Genomic DNA, 20,636 nt, shown 5'->3' with positions numbered 1-20,636 from the left:
ATTTTTCCCCCTTGTCTTCAGAATGACTTTTTGCATGTACTTTCATTACCCGCCACAAGTGCATGTAATTTCTAAGTACCTTCCCCTTAAAATAGGAAGCTTATGTGGAAGGACAACACTTTCAGAGCATTTATGTTCTGTGTCTGCCACTTTTAAGAACTGGAGATGCTTAAAGTTTACATTTGACTTTGCAGAAAATGTCTTTGATTAGATAGATAGATAGATAGATAGATAGATAGATAGATAGATAGATAGATGGATGGATAGACAGATAGATATATATAACATGCCTGAATTGCTTTTGCTTACGTACAGGTCATTCTTCACATCAGTGAAAGGCATTCTGATTTAGCTGGCAAACATGAAATGAGAATAAAGTTGTATCTGATTTCCCATCTTATTCTGTAAGAGTAGGCTGTGCAGAATATAAAGTAAGAAAAAAAAACCTGAATGACAAATGGAAGGTGCGGAACATCATTTCATAAATTGATATTTTTTTAGTAGTTCTATCTGCATGCATTGTGATTGCCAAGTAACGATGTTGCTCCACAGCTGATCAGGCAGAGGAAAAAGGTGCTAACAGAATTCTGCAGAAATTATAATACTCTCATAATATGATGAATGTTTGCCTGTACTGAGAACTAGGTACCACTTATTTGAGAAGTCAGAGACATTTTAATACATGATTTCCTGAGTTTTGAAGATAATTTAAATACTGTAAGTTCAACTCTCCTAACTTCTGCTTGTATTTTAATGCTTTTATATATGTATATACGAGTAGTATATTGTTTCCTTCAGCACCATTTGTCCAAAGATCATCTATTACCTTACAGATATTGTGTAGTTTAAAAGTATCCCTACTTATATACATTTTCTAAAAAGAAACAAATATATTTGGGTTTTTTGCTTGTTTGTTTTGTTTGTTTGTTTGTTTGTTTGTTTTCCTAAGACATTACACAATAACCTTTACTATTTTTCCTCTAAGCAGTTTCCTGACTGAAGGACTTCTATAAAATAAGAATTTTCACACTCTGAATAATCAAAAAGTGAAAAATTGCAAGATTGGCAGCAAGCTATTTTCCATTGAAGTAAAACTCAGCCTACACAAATTCACACTGGTAATACATCTTAACTGAAATAATAATAATAATAATAATAATAATAATAATAATAATAATAATAATAATAATAATAATAATAATGGTAGAGTTATTGGATAACATAATTTATTTTCCATGTTGTATTTTTGAAATAGTTATTCATCACTGATTAGCAGTTTTCTTTGAATAGAAGACAGTAAAATAGCATTTGTGCATGTATATGCTTATTTGACTCTTGATTTTATTATCACCATTGAAATTAGATCTATTGATGAGATTAAAAATATTAAGAAATTTTTAATTGAAAAAATATTTTGTCTAATTTTTGCAATTTTTTTTCCCTGATTCTAAAACAGAAGTTAAATACTCTTCAATTTGTATGACATTATCAATACAACATAAAATGAAATGTTGGTAACATTATGCAAATATTTAATGTGTTGATAAATCTAGAAGCTGAAACATTTCAAACAGGAGAACAAGACTCTTCAATATTCTGATGAAATTTAGCACACTAATAATTTCTTGAATGTTTGATTTTTATATTGTTTATACTCTTCATCAGTAGAAAATGAAATTTTATTGCACAAATACTGCAGTTCGGTGTTGTGTTCTTGAATCTGTGTGCAGTCCCAGCACAATGGTTCTCTGGGAGGTAGCCCTTCAGGCTATTTGGAAATGCATATTCCATTTTCTGCAGTATAGCAAACCGTTGCTGTAAATCACACTACATGTTTCACCAGATCCTGATCCTGAAAATAGATAGGATAAAGAAAAATCTCTTTAATTGCTTTCCATATAAATGAGTTCAATCATAGTAATGAGGACCTTCTTTCATCCAGAGCAGAATGAGAACACAACATGAAACTGTGAGAAAGCATATGAAATGGTCTGGAAATGAAAATAAAATAATTTTGGATGAATAAGCAAATTACTATTATAGCTAACATTCACTTTCATATCTATTGGCATATTAACAAAGTTATTGACTGGATACTTAAATTTATTCAGGTGACCTTTTCAGAACAAATGCAATAACTTCAGGATACCATTATTTACATTCTAACATTTTCTTAAAAATCACACTGAGAGGTGGAAAGTACTGTAAATGTTTAATTTAGTGAGCCAAAATTAATTCTATTGAAATCCTCTATGAACTACATAGTTTTGAAATGATTTCTCTTTGGATAAGGAGAAAATTTCTCCGTAAAAATCAAATACCATTGCTGCCTCATAGACATTTTTTATTGAACATTGAGAATGTAAATACTCTTTGACTCAATATCGTTTCTCTGGGCAGTTCTTCTTTTTATTCTTCTACAGGGGTCATACCAGAGAATACAAATACATGCTGTAGCAGGTGACTCTAAACTTGCTTACAAACCAAAGACCACACATTCTGCATTTTTGTAAACTGGGAATTAAATACTTTTCTTCATCAGTACAAAACCCAGTTCTGTTGCTGCTGGGAATCATACTTCCCACTGAAAGAAACAGTGGAGAAGCTAGCAAAGGCTGTGGGAAGACAGAACATGAAAGCAAAAGATTTAGAGAATTAATCAACAGGAAACTATGCAATACTCCGTCTCTGAAGAAAAGACAGATACAATCCTGCTGTCTTTATTATCAAGCTCTGAGCATCTCTCTCAGTGGGCTGAAACATTGTTTACTTTTTGATTTGATCTACCTTTTCCACCCACAGGTTTCTGCTGGCAGGGAGTCTGCAGAGTATTTAAACCCTTCATATCCCTGTCTGCAGATGAACAGAAGATTCTTGCATCGGAATAAACAACAATAAACCTTCTTTTGGAATTAAGGACCATCTCAGAGGAAAACATGAACAAAGGAGCTGGAAGCTACTGGCACAGAAGTTGTTATGCCCAAAATTTTCGTTCAAACAGGTGGGCAATTCTAACAGATGTGTAATACATTTATACTCACAGATTTTTATTCCAGAGTGCCATATGCTCAGGACCATGCTAGTGCACAAGATCAGTCAAAATTTATTTGAACTTTGAAGGAACTTTTTTTTCTGCCAGTAGAATTGAAAGATCTCTTGGATAAGCTCTACTCACAACAAAGGAGGATAATGTTCAAAACTGAGTCAGAATGAGTGTGCCACTGTAACATATTCAGCAAGGTGCTTCCTAAACACATACTCAAAGATAATCATTACTAAAGGACTAGATTCAATGGGCTAGATATACAAAATTCAAGTTAGCAATGATTTTGTTTGTTTCTTTGTGCTTTTTTTTTTTTAAAAAAGTTAAGTTCCTTTCCAACAGATTCAAAATGTAGAGACTTCTTTTTCCATGTAAAACGGAGTTTTCAAAAACGTTAGCTATACAGTTGTGCCAGAAACCTTAATTCTGTTCTTACTGTGACCTGAATGAAATAATATTATTTAGGGAAAAGATGGTAGAGAATTTCAAGTTGATAATCTTAAAAACTGAAGAATGGGAGAAAACACTGTAATAAGGTACCGCAAGTTTGCTGTTTTGTATCCCTTCAAATATATATATGCTTTCAAAGTAACTTTCTTTGTATGGTCAACCCACAGAATGCTTGGTTTGGTTGTTTTTTTTTTTTTTTTTTTTTTAACTTGGGAAACACAGTTGCACTGGTACCTGATACAAGTTACTGTGCTCTAATAGGGGAGGAGTTCAGCACAGAAGCTTGTAACTGGAGCTACAAGGCTAACTAACGGGGTTAGCCAGTCGTAACAGATGGGGAGAGACTTGTATTTTCAGAAAGGAGGTACTGATACACAGTGTTTTGCATAGGGCAACTCAAGAGTCCCTTCCTCCATGTGGAATATCTAGAGCACTCTGAAAGTAGAGCACTGGCTACCTTGATTTCAGCAGAAAGACTTTGATGTCTGTTTGAAAAAAAAAAAAAAAAAAAAAAAAGATAGAGTATATGGGATTAATTAGGAAGTTTAGGAAGTTTATGGCAACTATACTATGATGACTATACAGTTTCTTTTTTGGGGAGAAGTCTAGACTGCCTTTACCAGACTGTCTACTTTGCAGATAATTTCAAACAGAATATCGGATAAGATAGCAAACAGTACACTCTTGTACTTCTGAATAGTGCTATTATAAACTGATCTTGCATTTAGAAATTATTTGTACTGTAAAAGAGGAATTTATAGAGTTCCTTGTTTAAACTCTAATTCTATTGAGAACAACAGATCTATGTAGTATATGATGCCGTACATTCTGAGCTGGAATTCTTATTTAGCTACCTTGTGATTTTAGAGTTGTACAGAACAAAGAATAAGGTTGTAACACTGCAATATCAAACCTCATGTGCTACATACTATACAGACATTAATTTTAATCATACTGTTCAATTAAGACCTTCATAAATAGTCTTATTTTTACCACTTTTTAAAGAAACGCCCACTTGGAGTACTGAATCCAGCTCTGGAGCCCTCAGTACAGGAAAGACATGGACCTGTTGGATAGGGGCCAGAGGAGGCCACAAAATCAATCAGAGGGATAGAACACCTCTCCTATCAGGAAACATTGAGACAGTTGTTCAGCCTGGAAAAAGAAGGCTACAGGGAGAACTTTTTGCAGCCTTACAGTGATTAAAGGGAGCTTGTAGGAATCATAAAATGGTTTAGGTTGGAGAGAGCCTTAAAGATCATGTAGTTCCAACCTCCCTGCCATGGGCAAGGACACCTTCCATTACATCAGGTTGCTCTGAGCCCCATCCGACGTGGCTTTGAACACTTCCAGGGATGGGGCATCCACAACTTCTGTCAGCAGCCTGCTCCAGTGCCTCACCAGCCTCATAGTGAAGAATTTCTTTCACATGTCTAATCTAAATTTACCCTCTTTCAGTTTAAAGTCATAACCCCTTTTTCTGTCACTACATGCCCTTATAAAATGTCCCTCTCCAACTTTCTTGTTGGTCCCCCATAGGAAGAATTTTTTTTATTATGAGATTGGTAAAAAAACAGAGCAGAATGCCCAGAGAGGTTATAGATGTCCAATCATTGGAAGTGTTCAAGATCAGGTTGGATGGGGCTCTGAGTAACCTGATCTAGTCAATGATGTCCCTACTTATTGCCGGGGGGTTGATCTAGATGACTTTTAAAGGTCTTTAAGAATCCAAACTATTCTATTATTTTATCATTGTAATTTTTTTTTTTTTTTAATTTTCTCATATGTTAACAGAGAATTAAATCCTCTTTGTCTGCAGAGACAAGACTTGTTTAATAACAGCTCTGTACTGACATCTTTACTCATTGAAATCTATCTTTTCCCTTACTATTTTGAAATTATTTGAGAAGTTAAAACAAATAGAAGTAACAAAATGTTCTTCAACATGAAATTGTCAGGCTTCTCTTCTCCAGGTTGAACAATGCCAACCATCTCAGCCTTTCTTCATAGGAGGAGTGCATTTTATGTTCATATAATGAAATTTGCATTTAAAAACAGGTCTAGAGATGCATGCTCTGACTGGTCATATATCATTCTGCAAAGGACTAACATTTATGGATTCTATGATTCACAGATTGCTCTACAAATTACTCTATCCAAGGCCATTACAGAAACCTCAGACTAAGGTTATGCTAAAACAATTCTGATTTTGCACTCAACATTGTGAAATTTCACACTCTTTGATGTACTGGCACAATATAACAAGAATAATAGGAATTTGTGGAGAAGTGAGAGAGAGACAGATTGAGTTCATTTTTGAAACAAATTGTTGTCATCCCAGGACAGTTCAAAACAAGTTACAATACTTTAAATCATATCTACTTCAAAGAGAAATACATATGTAAATGACAAGTAAGTTTGGAAAGGTATTATATCTGAAGAGAGAACTGTCCATTTCATTTTCCTCATATCTAGATAAACAGGACTCATTTGTGGTGCTACAAGTACAATAAACAACATAGTTGAGAAATCTATGCACATCCAAAACTAATTCTACACCTCATAAGCTTAAAATATCCAAGATTTTGTCTCCAAGAAGAGAATCTTTTTATTAATCTTCGTGAAGATTTGATTCACAGGCATTTTAAAAAATGTATCATAGTTTCATTTGTCTTCTTTGGTTTTGGAAGCTCAGAAAGTAAAGAAGAAAGTTAATCAAAATCATAAAAACATGTTTCTTGTCCTCATAAATAATGTGAGGCTTCACAGGATAACATATTGCCATCTTAGGCCTATTTTACCAAAATAGCATTTACCAATGCTCTAAAAAACTAGGATCTCATCAAAAGTGTATTAATGATAATTAGAGTATTTCTGTTGACTTTGGCTGATTTGAATCTGATATATGTCTCTATTTATGAATTTATAAGAACAGAAAAAAAAATATATTTTAACCCTCCCATTACAATTGCTTGGCTTTTGACATTCTGTTTTCCTCCAGGATTACCATTAGCCAATAGTTGAGCATAAAGTGTGTTTTCCATGTTTGTGAATTCTTTTGAGCTTCAAATTCTTCCAGAAGGGTAAAAAGTAAAAACCTAGACAATCTAGAAAAAATAATACCTCAGATAATTTAAACAACTTTTAGATCTTCCAAACATTTCATTTCAGTATTGTTTTCATTCTACAATAATTAGCTAAAAATTCTGAAGATATCATACTCAGGTAAAATAATTTCTTAGTTTGAAATGTAAAAATATAATAGTTCAATGATTTTTCCAAGACAAAGTAAAACATGAATTTTCTCAATTAATCCTTTTCAGTTTTCAATTTTATAAACCTATTTTTTCCCAGTGAAAAACCTTGCATAAATATTAATAGCTACTCCTGATTAGAAACTCAGTGACTGTAACGCTGCAAAACTGCATTGAATTCAGTAAAGCAAAACTCTTCACTGAGACTGAGACTTTGAGGTGTTTATATCTCCCATTGCTTCCTTCTGTAACAGAATGATGGACAAGTAGTCAGAGTTTGTGTATTGTATTGTAAAATGTCATCTTTCCATCAATTTTATCTTATTTAAATTTTCTTTTTTAAGGAAAAACAATCATGCTTTGCTTTTCATTTGCTTTTATTCTTAAGAGTTCTGCTGATGTTCTAGCTGTTTCTTTTAATCCTGCCAAAAAAAAACCCCACAGATAAATTTTGCCTGTTAAGTCCAGTAATAAAAAAAAAATAAATCCAAATAACTGAAAAAAATCTTCAAAGAATAGCTAGAATTATTTTTTTTTTTTAAAAAGAGCACCCTTCTTTAAAAAAAAAAAAAAAAAGTCCACCTGTACATTAAAACACCTGCACATTAAAATTCTTCAGCATTCCCTGATGCTACAAATCTTCAGTGGTGAAGCAGCATCTGGATTTCCATGGCTAAGCATGCATGCAGTCACACATATTGCAATAGGGGCTCTGAATTGTTAAACCCCAGCAGATTTCTTAAACCAGTCTTTTTCCCCACGCTTCTGTCATGGCCAGAGACTGAACCAGAAGATGAAGAAGACTGGAAACCACGCCATACACCTTGTACAAGAGAGAGGAGCAAAAAGCAGAGTGGCAGGCATCAGTCCCATGCCTGTACTTTGAGTGACAGGCTTGAATGCCAGCCTGTCCTCCCTCACAGAGCATCCGAAACATTAACTGGAGGAGGAGCTAGAGCTCAGGGCTCTGAGGTGAGCAGTCACTTACTATGCATTCTTGATGCATTAAATTAATAGTTGGAAATCTGTATATAACAGAAAGACATTTTCAGAAGGAGGTAAAAGAAATCCATTCCAGAGCTACTAATATACTTTGTTTAAGGCACACTATCTGAAGATGGAAAGTCATGGTTCAAATCTGTCAGATTATGTCATAAACAGCTCATCCGCATACCCACAGAAGAGTACAGAGAGACAACAGCAGCAGGTGAAGCCTGAATAATACCTTGCTCTGGCTGGTCCCAGGCCCATGCCAGGAGCCAGCAGCCCATCTAAAATGTGTGTTGACAAGACCAGAGGCACAAATACAGGCAGGAACCCAAATTAACAACTCAGAGTAAGGGACACCATTTTCAGGTCTCTCTCAGGGCACTTACAGAAGAGCCTCAGTCCTGGTGTATGGAAACCCACTGCCATGAGTCAATCATGGAGCATACTGCCAACAGAGGGGGGGTACGGTCTGGGGGTTCAGAACACATTGTGGGGTGCAGAGGAAAAGCATTTAGGAATTACACAATTTATTGTGGGATGTTTATAGGAGGAGCTAAAGGTGGGGAAAAAGAGGGATCAGTATGATTTGGGGATGAATGAGTATGGGAAAATAAAGGCATGAAAGGGGTCAGTCACACATAAACATCTGACAGGTCAGTAAAGTTGACTGGCCATGCCCTGCACTGGATCAATGCAACTTTTGCTTATAAAACTGCTCTTCTAGCTCTTTTCCTGAATGAAGGATGCTCTGTCTGTGTTTATGGTGGTGCATGGGGGTGTACGTGCTGGCAACTAGCATAGGACTAGGGGCCAAGAGGCCCTGTGATGCCAGCACTGGAGGTGAGTGCTGGTGTGGCATGTGCATGTGACTGCTGACAAAGATCCAGCTGGACCAGCTCCTGGGTAGGTGAAGAGGAGGCCTGAGAGGCCACTGGTGAACACCAAATTTATCATGTGCCACCAGTGTACCTTTGCAGAAAAGAAGCACATTTTCACTGTGAGGTTGACTGAACACTAGCAGAGGTTACCCACAGAGGCTGTGGAGTCATATTCAAAAGCTGTCAGGACATGGTCCTGGGTGACCAGCTCTAGTTGGCCCTGCTTGAGCAGGAGAATTGGACCAGATGGCCTCCAGAGGTCTCTGCCAGCCTCAACCATTCTATGATTCTGAGATTCTGTATGGGGTCCAAGTCTGTATCTAAGGGCAAGACCACAGGAACAGCTGGATATTGGGGGATTTGAGGAGCCCTGTCTCTCTAGGGTTGAGGCAACTGAAAAGCATGAGGATTCAGGACCAGCTACTGGTGATATCTCAAGTGCATGTGCATGTCTGTGTGTGCCTGTGAGTGGTACTGCAGCCCCAGAGCCTCATATATTCAGGTGTCAGCAACTGGGGAGATTCAGATCCAGGGGTAGCTCATGGGAAGGCCCATGACTAAGTCCATTTTCTAGAGGAATCCAGAATATATATATGTATGTATACATGTAGGTGTATGTGTGTATTTCCCACTGATAGACCTTCATCCTGATCAGAGAAGGGAGCAGGATGAAGTCACTAGTACTATTTGTGTTTGTGTGAGTGCTGAGTGTGTTGGTCTATGAAGACCAAAGTGACAGCCACATATATATGTACTTATGTGTTTATATATGTGAGTTCACACAAGTTCACATAAGTTCCCACTGGTTATATATCCTCAGCCTTGCTGTTGGATCAGCGTACAGGGAGCTGCTGCAGCCTCACCTGGAATGGGATACTGGATTCAGCACGCCCTAATAATATCAACATAAAAGAAATTTTCATTTCAATTGCCAGTAGGGTACTGAAGTCATTGCAGCATCTAACAACTAAGACCCACTTACTAGTGAAAATATCTCATCCATACTAGGCAATATAATCAAGATTTTTATATTTTGAAGTTATACAATCATACCAGAGTATCCAGAAAAAGGTTCACTTTTTTTTTTTTTTTTTATGAACTGTATAGGTTTTCAGAAATGTTTCCCAAAAGGAAAATTTCTACATTCTCTAACCTCAAAAACATCCACAGCTTGTCCTTGCATTCAAAACGAAAATATAATTTCACTAGAAGTTGAACAAAATGTTGTCACTGAAGACTTTTAGAGATCTGTAGTTAGCCTCACCTGTGGGAAACCTGCATAAATTTACTGTTTGCTGAACTTCTTCTCTTATGGCTATACATATTCAACAGTGGAAAAGTTAAAAAAAAGTTGTACTTTAGAACAGCTGAATTTGCCATTTTCCTTCATTATCAACAACAAAAATTCTGTGTGGAAACTATCAGATTTTTTGTGCCATTATATTTATTTGTTTTAAAAATAAATATAGACCTACCAAGAAATAAGATTTCAATGTTTTAGTGTCTTTTTCCCAAACTGAACATGAATAGTTTTTCCCACCAGGTCCAGAGTCCACTAGATTCTTAATTAAATTAGAAATTCCTGCTGTTCTCACTTCATTTCACAGCAGATGTTGGCACTAACTTTGACAGTGAATACAAGGATTACTGTTTAAAAACTCCTTCAGTTACAGACAGACTAACACTGCCAAGTGTAAACTTAGTCTCCCTATTGGAACGCTGAAACCAAAAGGAAAAGGAAGATGACACTAAGACACATAAAACAAGTAAATCTGAGCCAGCTTGAGTCCAGGTGCAATACAGTATGCAAGCATGTGCTGCAATCAAACTAATAAGCCTCTCCCAGCCTCAGTGCTTATTAACTTGTTCACAACACTGATTCAGCATGATTACATTTCTTCCATCTCCAAACTAGCAAGTTTGTGCTGTACTGTAGAGGAATTTAACAATTTCAGTCTTGGATTAAGTATTTTTGCATTGTGCTTCATTGCCTGATTTAGACATACAATAACCTTGCAGTCTAAAGGACTCTTGGTTGTGGTTTTGTTTTTTTTTGTGTGTGTGTGTTTGTTTTTTTTTGGTTGGTTGTTGCTTTTGGTTTTTTGTTTGGTTGTGTGTGTTTTGTATTTTTTTGTTTGTTTGGTTTTGGTTTTTGTTTTTTTCTAGCAACTGAGAACTAAGAGCAGGAAAAGGCAGAGAGCAGAAGAGGAAGCCTTGTCTGCTCTTGATGGACATAGTTGCCTGGTTATTTTCTCTCACCACTATCATTATTCAATTGAGTTTCTGATAGTTACTCCTAATTTACCCTACTTTGAGAGTGGCTTGCCTCCTAAAGATGCCAGTGCACTTTCTTCAGCAGCAGGAGCTTCCCATGATGTACTGAAACTACATTTTCTCTCCTCTTTCTTTCTGGCAGCATGCTGTGCCCATCAGCTAACTAAGAGCTTCCATCCCAGAGGAGGCTGCATTTCATTAGTGATGTACTGTGCATATATATAGTTCAAATCTGGTCTGAAGATAAAAATATTAATAATTGGATCAGTAGTGGTTTGAATTCTTTATGGCCTCTATTTCTATGCTGTCATTGTCTCTCTGTGCAGTATGAGAATGTGCACAGATCTCTGGCATAATACACTTTTTTTTTTTTTCCTGAGTAAGCAACAAAACCCTACAGGGTTTCGAGAGACCATTTATTTTTTTTTTTTTTTAAATAAGTTTCTAGCTTACTTCATTGCCCCGGTCTCAGGGAGCTTCATAGCCATAAAGGCTGCCAGCCTCTCTTCAGGACTTAATAGGAAGTCTGCCAGCACACAGATCAATGTGGACGAGATAATGATTACTGCTGTCAAACTACTCATTTTTAAACGTGAAATCTGGACTGCCTTTTGTTTGGTGCACTGTATGCAAGAAACCCAATTTTTCATGTGATCAAGGACACACTGATGGATAGTGCTTGATATGACATTAAATTAAGTGCTTCTTAAAGGCACCTTTAAAGGAAACTATTACTGAACTAATGATGTGCAAGTGATTGAACTTCTTCACTTCCCATCTCTGTGATGTCATTCTGATGAACAAGGAGACACTGGCATGTGGCTGGTAGTTAATGAAAGCAGATTTTGGCCTGGCAAACATCTGTCCTTCTACATTTAGCAAAGTTCCCTGTATTTAATTTTTAATAATAGCTAAGGTTTAAAAAGAAAGACTTAATAGCATTTCTATAATAATAAGCATTCTGACACTTTCGGCACTTCAGTTCTTCAGCAAAGCCATTAATATTAATCTACCTAGGTGACTTCCCAAACCTTTCCTTATATTATACCTTTCTAGAGATAGTTATCTTTTAATACAGTTTTAAATAAAAAAATAAATAAATAACCTTATTGAGAGAGAAAACTAGAACCTGAAAGGAGAGCTAATTTCCTCTCTAAGCCCTGCACTGACTTTTTGAGTGACCATGAGGAAATTAATTAATTGACTATGTTTCAAGTCCTGCCTTTAAAATTGAAATTGCATTTTTTTCATACATTCCCTCTATTTAAATTCATAGCTCTGTGAAGAAAGCACTGTCTCTTGCAGTATATTTTTAGAGTATTCAAAACAATGAGATGCTTATCTCTCACATTTCAGGTAAATCCTAAAGATGTTATTATAATGCAAAAAATCAATAAAATATACATAGTCAACATGTACACCAAGAAATTATTCCACTTTTTTCTTTGCCCGATGTCTTTTAGATAAAACAGTAAACCATAATTCATATTCATGTTTTTCTACTGCTACAGAGGGCTTTATGGAGCTTGGGATGAAAAACATATCTAAATGCAACCACACCTCCACCCTCATCTCACACCAGTCTCTGTTCCTTTCTTTCATTCTTTTATTGAAACTTCATAACATATTGTCAACTGCAAAGTGCTGGATCAGACTCAGAAAAGCAGAAAAATGTTCTCCTGAGATAGTAAGGGATTCCTTGGACCACCAGAATGGAAAAAAAGGTTTTCTTTAGCCATTATTATCCCTAGATCTGAGGGAAATGCACTTCTTTCTTTTCCACTCACAGTGGCCTTTTTTTCCACCCTGCTAGACAGCAACACAACTGTGAAAGTGAAAGGCAAATTCTATTTTAGGACAGGTGGCCTTTTGCTCTTTTCTTATTCCTCTATTCCCACCCTAAGACTGATAACCACTTTAAGTCCTACTATAACTCAGATGACAACAGATTCCACATGGGTATTTCTGTTGTTGCTTCTTGACGTCTCAGTTAAAGTCTTGAAAAAGGATGGAAAATCCTTCACACAGAGAAACTGTATCAATCTGACCCCTGCATTGACTCTGTATGAAGAACAGCTTAGCAGGCTTTATTGTCCTGTGGAGTTTTCAAAAGAAATTGTGTGCATTCCCATCTACATGGAATCATAGGTATTCTATACTATTTGGAAGAAACAAACTGACATATGAATGTCAAGATTATTAGCGATTATCCTAAATGTACATGCTGTATAGAGTGTATAGGTGGGCCCCTGCTGCATATTGGCAGAATGAACCTTTACATTATATGCTGTAGATGTTCCTGAAACTTAGTCATGCTATTGATTGTGAATTCTTTAAAAGATTTTTTTTTCTTATTATTTTAACTTAAAAGCAAAAAAAAGTAGTGTGGGATGGTTTCTTTCCTGGAGGGCTGACATAAGAGACCGCTAACCATAACCTTATGTTCTCAGTTTGGTCTGGATAGTTAGTTCAAAATGCTAAAAGGTGTGATTATAATCACCTTTTCTATCTGACATATGACAGCATGAATGTAGACTAACAGTGGCTAGGTAATGTTCTTCCCCTCTCCTCCATAACATCCATTTTTTAATATCTTTTTCTTTCTTAGTTTTGTTGCACTGATAAAGATCTCCTGTGGTGAAATTCAGGCTAAAACTAAAAAACAGAACAACCCCTGTGCAGCTCTTACTTGTGCTCTCTTATGAAGAAAAGATTTTTAGAACTAGCAAGGGAGGAACAAACAGACATGTCCATTGTTTCAAAGCCTTGTCTTTCAATTTAAAAAAAAAACCAAACACACAAACAAAAGACCAACAACAACAAAAAAGCCTTACACCTTTAAGTTAACACATCTATTTCATTTCACAGATTATATCAATGCATAAAAAAAAAAAAAAAAAATCTAGTAATTTCTGGAATGTGAATTTTTCCCCTTCATTTCATTTATGCGTCTGTGTGCAAGGTGGACAAAGAAGAGGTCAGCAATCAGGTAGATAAGCTACAGAGAGTATCCACACTATGTAGCATTTTAAGCAAAATTATGACATTCTTGTAATGGACTTTTATTTTCCTAACAAAGGAAGAAACTTTCAGCAGCTTCAGTATATCTATTATTTATTCTGTGGTCTGACATATTGTCCATGCTGCAATTAAGCCAAGTGAAAAAGAGTACTGTCACAAGGCTCTCATCATGGTCCATCCCTCAGTATAAGCTAAATACCACAATAGATGGTCCTGTCTCCTCAGACCTGCAAGATTAACTGTGCACTTGCTCACTCATACACGGTTTCAACCAAAACAGTCAGTGCTAGAAAAACATATTGTTCTTCCATCAGACCAGGATGTGTCAGCCTTGTCTAAGCTGCATCACTCCCCAACAGAAAAAATACTTTCACCCATAACAACCCAAAAAGTAATCCCAAACCAGCAGTCTTCTGTGCCTGGTCAAATTTGTAACACAGGCTTTTCAGAATTCTAGCTAATGCATATTTCATAACAATCAGAACCTTCTGCTTTTGGACACTAAAAGTAGTGTTTAAGCTAGATCCAGTAAAACGTATCTTGTTTCACTTTAGCACACAAGCCTTTTTTATGTATTCTCCTTGCACCTCAGATACCAAATGTTAAAATATAAAATAAAACTGCTTACAACAGACAATAATCACTGTTACATTTACTCAGATTTTTATAAAAATTAAAAACAAATACAAAGGCAGCAAGAAAACAATCACTGTAGTTCTTTCTGCAATACTGTATTCCATAAGAGTTCAAGGTAGCACAGATTGATCTTGCTCTAACACAAATCTTGCATGTCTGTTGAGCTGAAACCTTCTGCTACAAAATCTCTGATGAGAAATAAATAATGTGGAACATGTAGGTGACATTTTACAGGGTCAATTTTCCAGCCATTAAAAGGTAATTCCTTCACTGTTGCCTATTCATTGCTGTCCAGCTATTTCAAATGTTCTCAAATGTGAAATGAAATCTCACTTGCCCTTTATTTGGAAAGAAAATTTGAAGGAAAAAAAGTATACCTGTATACAAGAATTGTCTGAGCTGATTTTCATATTACACACACTCAGGTAGGACAGGAGTAAATCCACAGTACTCTATACAGTGATATTTGTATGAGCAATGTGTTGGGAATGAAATAAAAACTGGAAATGTATTTTCCACCAGTGCATGATAGATATTTGTAAACATTTATTAAAAAAATTTAAAATAAAGTGCTATTGATTCTATTTTGAAGTTTCTTCTTTAGTAAAAAGCTACATCTTGACAAGAAAAGATACGTCTTGGCATTGATAACATGTGAGGTGAATTGGACATCAAAGAACACATCCTAACTAAAAAGGAAATATAGCTTTCTCCTCTTAATTAATGACTATCAGCCATTACATTTCAGAAATTAGAAGTCAGTTAAATAAAAGTGTCATACAAAATGGGCATTTTTTTGACATCTCATCAACACCATATTCGTTCTCATGTGGTATTGAAGTCACAGAAGCTAAAGAAAGGGATGAAAGCAGTATATGCAACATATAGTCCCACTGAGAGTATACCATCCTGCAACAATCTCACTATATCACAGAATCACAGAATGGTTGGCATTGGAAGGGACCTCTGGAGATATCTAGTCCAATCTACCTGATAAATCGGGTTCACGCAGAGCAGATCACACAGGAATGCGTCCAAGTGGGTTTTGAATGTCTCCAGAGGATAATCCGCAGCCTCTCTGGGCAGCCTGTTCCAGTGCTCTCTCACCCTCAAAGTAAAGAAGTTTCTCCTCATGTTTAGACGGAACCTTCTATGTTTCAGTCTGTGTCTGTTGCCCCTCATCCTATTGTTGGGCACCGCTGAAAAGATTCTGGTCCCATCCTCCTGATGCCCACCCTTCAGATATTTATAAGCATAAATAAGATCCCCTCTCAGCCTTCTCCAGGCTGAACAGACCCAGCTCTCTCCATCTTCCTCTTCATCTCCATCTTCAGAGCCCTAATCATCTTCGTAGCCCTCCACTGCCCTCCCTCCAGTAACTCCCTGGAGAACCCCACTAACTACAGGCTTCCAAACACACTCTGCACCACTGGTCACAAACCTCTGAGCTCTGCCATCCAGCCAGTTCCTGATCCATCTCACTGCATTCATCCAACCCACACTTCTTGAGCTTGCCTCCGAGAATGCTGTGAGACAATGTGAAAAGCCTTGCTGAAGTCAAAGTAGACAACATCCACTGCTCTCTCCCCACCTACCTAGCCAGTCGTATCATCATATAAGGCTATGATGTTGGCCAAACATGATTTCCCCTTAGTGAATCCATGTTGACTACTCCTGATAACCTTCTTTTCCTCCACATGCTTGGAGATGATGTCCAAAATGATTTATACTTTTGTTACCTGTGGAATAAGCAGGACAGCAGTCACTAGTTATTTATCCTTAGTTTCATTGAAAAGGCTTAACTGTACCTTGATGACAGCAAATACTTGTTTTCCTAACAATAAATGCACAGAAGAAACATGTAACATGGTTCATTTATATGTATTTACAAACAGAAGAACAATATGGCCTTGTTTTTAGTGACATCAATTACAAGTTACACATGGGAGTGCATTTATAGTCACTAATGCATGTTGAATATGCTGGTATAGTATGGATTTTGCTTTTGCCACTATTCCCTATCTTCCACCTGTTGAGAAAGAGACAAGTCTTCTCTTGAATTTGAACAGCCATGGCTTGATCTGCCACTGATAATAAATGTTTTTGGTGGGTATCACACTTGACTAATTCAGTAGGATCAGGAAGAAACCTGCAAATACCCCTTATGCATAAAAGCAAACAATTTTTTATTGCTTCTGAAAATCTTAGATCAAAATGGCATGGGAAAGCTGGGGAATATATTAAAATGGATGTTCATTTCTCTCTACCTAATTTCCTTGGAAAAAGTATTAAATACTCAAGGTTTCTTCAAAATATAGATTATCTGATGCCAAAAAACTTAACAAGCCAGTCTCTGTATCTTTATTCCCCCTAAAATTCACAGATTTTATTTTTAAACTTGGCAAACATATCCAGTTCAATGGAATCAGTCTTTTAATTCAGACGGGAAAAATTCACCCATTTCATAATTTTACACAGTACAGAGATTATCTGGCTTGAGCTTAAACTGTAAAAAATATCCTTAAAAAAATGTCATATTGGACTTCAATGATTCTTGTCTTAGCATGTTCTCTCCTAAACAGAAACAATAACAAAAAAACCAAACCAAACTAAAGAAATATTAGAAAAGGAAAGCAAACAAAAAAACAAACAAACAAAAAGTAGTAGAAGAAGAAATAAACTGAAACAGGAATAAGGTATATGCTGCTGCATTGGATTCATAGACTCCATCATTGTTAAAGGAGAGCAGAATTCGCACTTGCCATTGAGATGTTGATACTAATGTTGTTGAGGGTATCTGTCTTCCATTCTGTTCCATCATTCTCACTGTTCTGTCTCTTTTGCACTAACAAGAAAAAAGTAAAGCAAAATGTAAACAGATAAGACCCTATGAATGGGAAACAAACTGGGTAAAAATAAGACAGCATCATTTTTTATCAGCAACTGATCAGGGAAGGGCCTTCCACAGCCAAAAAAAAAAAAAAAAAAAAAAAAAAATTTTAAAAAAAATATATATATATATATATATGTATATATATATATATATATAAGAAAATAAATAGAGAATATCTCATGTAGTCTTTGGGGACAGGAACCCTCCCTTTCCCCAACAACCAAACAGGTTTTGTTGTGACAAAATTTAGCCTATCTTACAGATATACCAGAACTGACAAGACAAAGGAGCTTTAATTTAAAGCTTATTCCTCTGTGTCCAAAAGAGCCTGTATAGTCTATTAAAGTAATTTAGAATAATTCTTCCTGCTATGAAGTGAATCTGGACTACCACTAGTAAATGTCAGAGTTGCATTTACTATCTTGTGAAGAGATACAATGCTGAGTGGTGAAGAGATATGTAGGAACTATTTTTTAAATAACAAGTCATTAGAAGACAAAATTAGAATCCTTTTTAAAGGTAATTTATAGTAACAAGAAAACAATAATTCAAAGCCTAGAAAAAGGAATCTTGGTACAGATCCAGATCCAGGTGAACAAAGAGATATATATGAGTTTACAGTTAATTAGGAGAAAAATACATAGAATATGGAAATAAAGATGTAAGAGGGAATAAATTCTATTTCTTCTCTTATTGGAATCCCCATCAAAGCCAAGACTGCAATTATAATATGCAGTCTGGTGCTGGTGGCACATGATTTATTTAAAATTCAGGATTAGATGGTGAGGAAAGCACAGGAATTATACCATGTGATTCACTCTAGCAGGGATTTTCATGTTAGTTACAGCAAAAGAAAATGAAACAATCTATTAGAAGGCTTGACATCAAATTTTAAGATAAATTAGGAGAAAAAAAAAAATGGAAAGAGCCAATCCAGAAAGTGCAAAGATTCCTACCTCGGTATTTTTCTTGCTCCAATATCAAGTATATTTTTTACAGAGTTAAGTTTCAGGGTCATCCAGCAAGACACAAGCACAAAATGGCAAAATCTGCAATATGAGGATAATTCACATTGAGATAGATAGATACATAGATAGATAGATAGACAGATAGATAGATAGATAGATAGATAGACAGACAGATAAAGCAGTTCTTTAACAGATATCAACTATTTTTTTAAACAAGAAAATATATGCTGTCCCTGCTTAGCTAATCTATGACACTGAGACTTTAGAGTGAGCATTGAAAACCTAAGGAGCTCTGGGCTCCTACATGAAGCTTGTCCAGAGCTCCGTATTGGCAGCAGGGTCTGTAGATATGGCTTGACAGTTACTCTTGTAATTTCTCCTCATCTTTCCATTGCCTCTTCCTAAGCCATCATGGGTTGGTTTGCTGAGTTCAAAGGAAGATGAAGTACTAATATTTTGCTTTTTCTTCAAGGGTTTTTGTGTCAGAATGCAAACCCCCCTCTCTCCCCCTCTCTTCCTTTGATATGGAAGGCATAGACACATCTCCCTCTCTCTCTGCTGCTTGAGGCTAACAGCTTCTTTTGTTTGACCCCAGAGCCCCATGGTCAGGGTCGTTAAGAGAGACCAGAAGGGAGTGCAGGTGCCAGGGAGCTGCTGGGCGCCGGCCAGTGTGGGGGATGGTTGGAAGCTTCAGGGGCACCCCACAGCCAGTGCTGGTGCAGAGAAGCTTCTGGAATGCCTACAGTCAGATCTGATCAGGCAATAAAAATGGGATTCTCACCGAGGCCTGTTCCTTGCGTGCGACCTCTTGGAGTTACGAGCTGAGCTGCTGCCACCAGGAGACACTTCCCCACCCCTGCCCCAGGACAGAGGCTCCACTTGCCTTGCCGCCATGTGTGTGAGTAAAATTAACCCTCGCAGGATTGTGAGTGTATCTAATTTCCATGCACATTTGCATGTGTATTTACACTTTCCATGCACATTTGCATGCATACTTTCTGTGCTCAATACGAGCACGTGTATAAATTATTTCCTCGCATAATCACGAGTGTATTTTCCTCCCGTGCCTCCACATAAGCATGTGTAATACTCTGTGCGTATTTGCACATGTATTTCTCCTCACAGGGTTGCGAGTGTATTATGAATTAATCCTCACAGAATTGTGAGTGTACACTTTCTGTACTCAATACGAGTATGTGTATCCCTTTAAAATAATCCAACACTGTGTTCAGGCGTGTACTCTTCCTGGGCTCAGGGACGGCGCTGGCATTGTTTTTGGTGAAGCCACGTGCATGCACACTGTGGACCTCCTGTTGTATTAGTTGCTGCCCCTTAATAATTACCTCAACTGATATCTGAACCTGTATTCAAGTCACTTTGGAGTGCTAAAACCCTATTTCTCACTGGTTTAATAAAAGTTGTTTTGGACCCTGTTGTCCCTTAAACTAACCTTGGGGTGCCTCCTTGACAGTTTTGGAAGACCCACAACTGAGACTAACAAGGATTCCTGCTTCAGGTTTAGACCACTGCCTCGTGTCTGCATGATGACTCATTGTAATAGACCCAACGATATATTTGTTAATCAAACCTGTCTAAATGGATATGTTATCAGTGGCTTTGAAACCTGAGCATGTAACATGATATTAGTACATGCTGCCATTAAACAATGCAACCTGTACGTAGTCTTTGTAAAAAACTTGTTCCACAGATATGAGTAAAAGCCTAATTTAGTGTACCCTGCAGAACATTCAGTAAGAGACTGACAGAGATAAGGGCCCGGTTGCATCCTTGTGTGAACGAGATAATGGGGGTCTTCAGCACAAAGCGGGAGGAAAACCAGCTCCAGCCGTTGGAGCCTTGGCCCAACCCAGCGTTCTAGGCCAAAGAGGAGAAGTGCACGACAAGATAGACTGCAGCCTTCATCCAAAAGACCCCCACCTGTGACCACCCGGAGATACTGCACAGGTGCAACAGGAAAGAGCCAAAGGTGAAGACTATAGATAAAATTCCTTGGAACTCATTTTAATAAGAACGGCCTTTTTGAGGAAAAAGTTATGAATATGTATAGGCATTCCTGGAATAACCGTGAATATGTAATCCTTTACCACATTTAACCAAGCTTGCTGCTACTGGAAAGGCACGCCGTGGTGGAGCGCAGACTCCCCGGCCGCCCAACGCTATTTTGCCCACTTGCCGCTTGCTGCAACAAATTCTAAGCAATTTATTCCG

General features: G+C 36.9%; 1 long non-coding RNA gene across 1 annotated transcript; it reads left to right on the top strand.

Moving 5' to 3' along the window:
- Positions 1-970: 970 nt before the first annotated feature.
- LOC135578556 (uncharacterized) lies at positions 971-19,751 on the top strand. The gene is made up of 3 exons (XR_010470327.1): positions 971-1,118; positions 2,803-3,001; positions 7,526-19,751. It is a non-coding gene; the product is annotated as an uncharacterized LOC135578556 (long non-coding RNA).
- Positions 19,752-20,636: the final 885 nt, after the last annotated feature.

Source organism: Columba livia, chromosome 2 (assembly GCF_036013475.1).
Source record: "Columba livia isolate bColLiv1 breed racing homer chromosome 2, bColLiv1.pat.W.v2, whole genome shotgun sequence".
Classification (NCBI taxonomy): Eukaryota; Metazoa; Chordata; class Aves; order Columbiformes; family Columbidae; genus Columba; species Columba livia.
The sequence above is the reverse complement of the archived record's forward strand: the minus strand, read 5'-3'. Positions and strand labels throughout refer to the sequence as shown.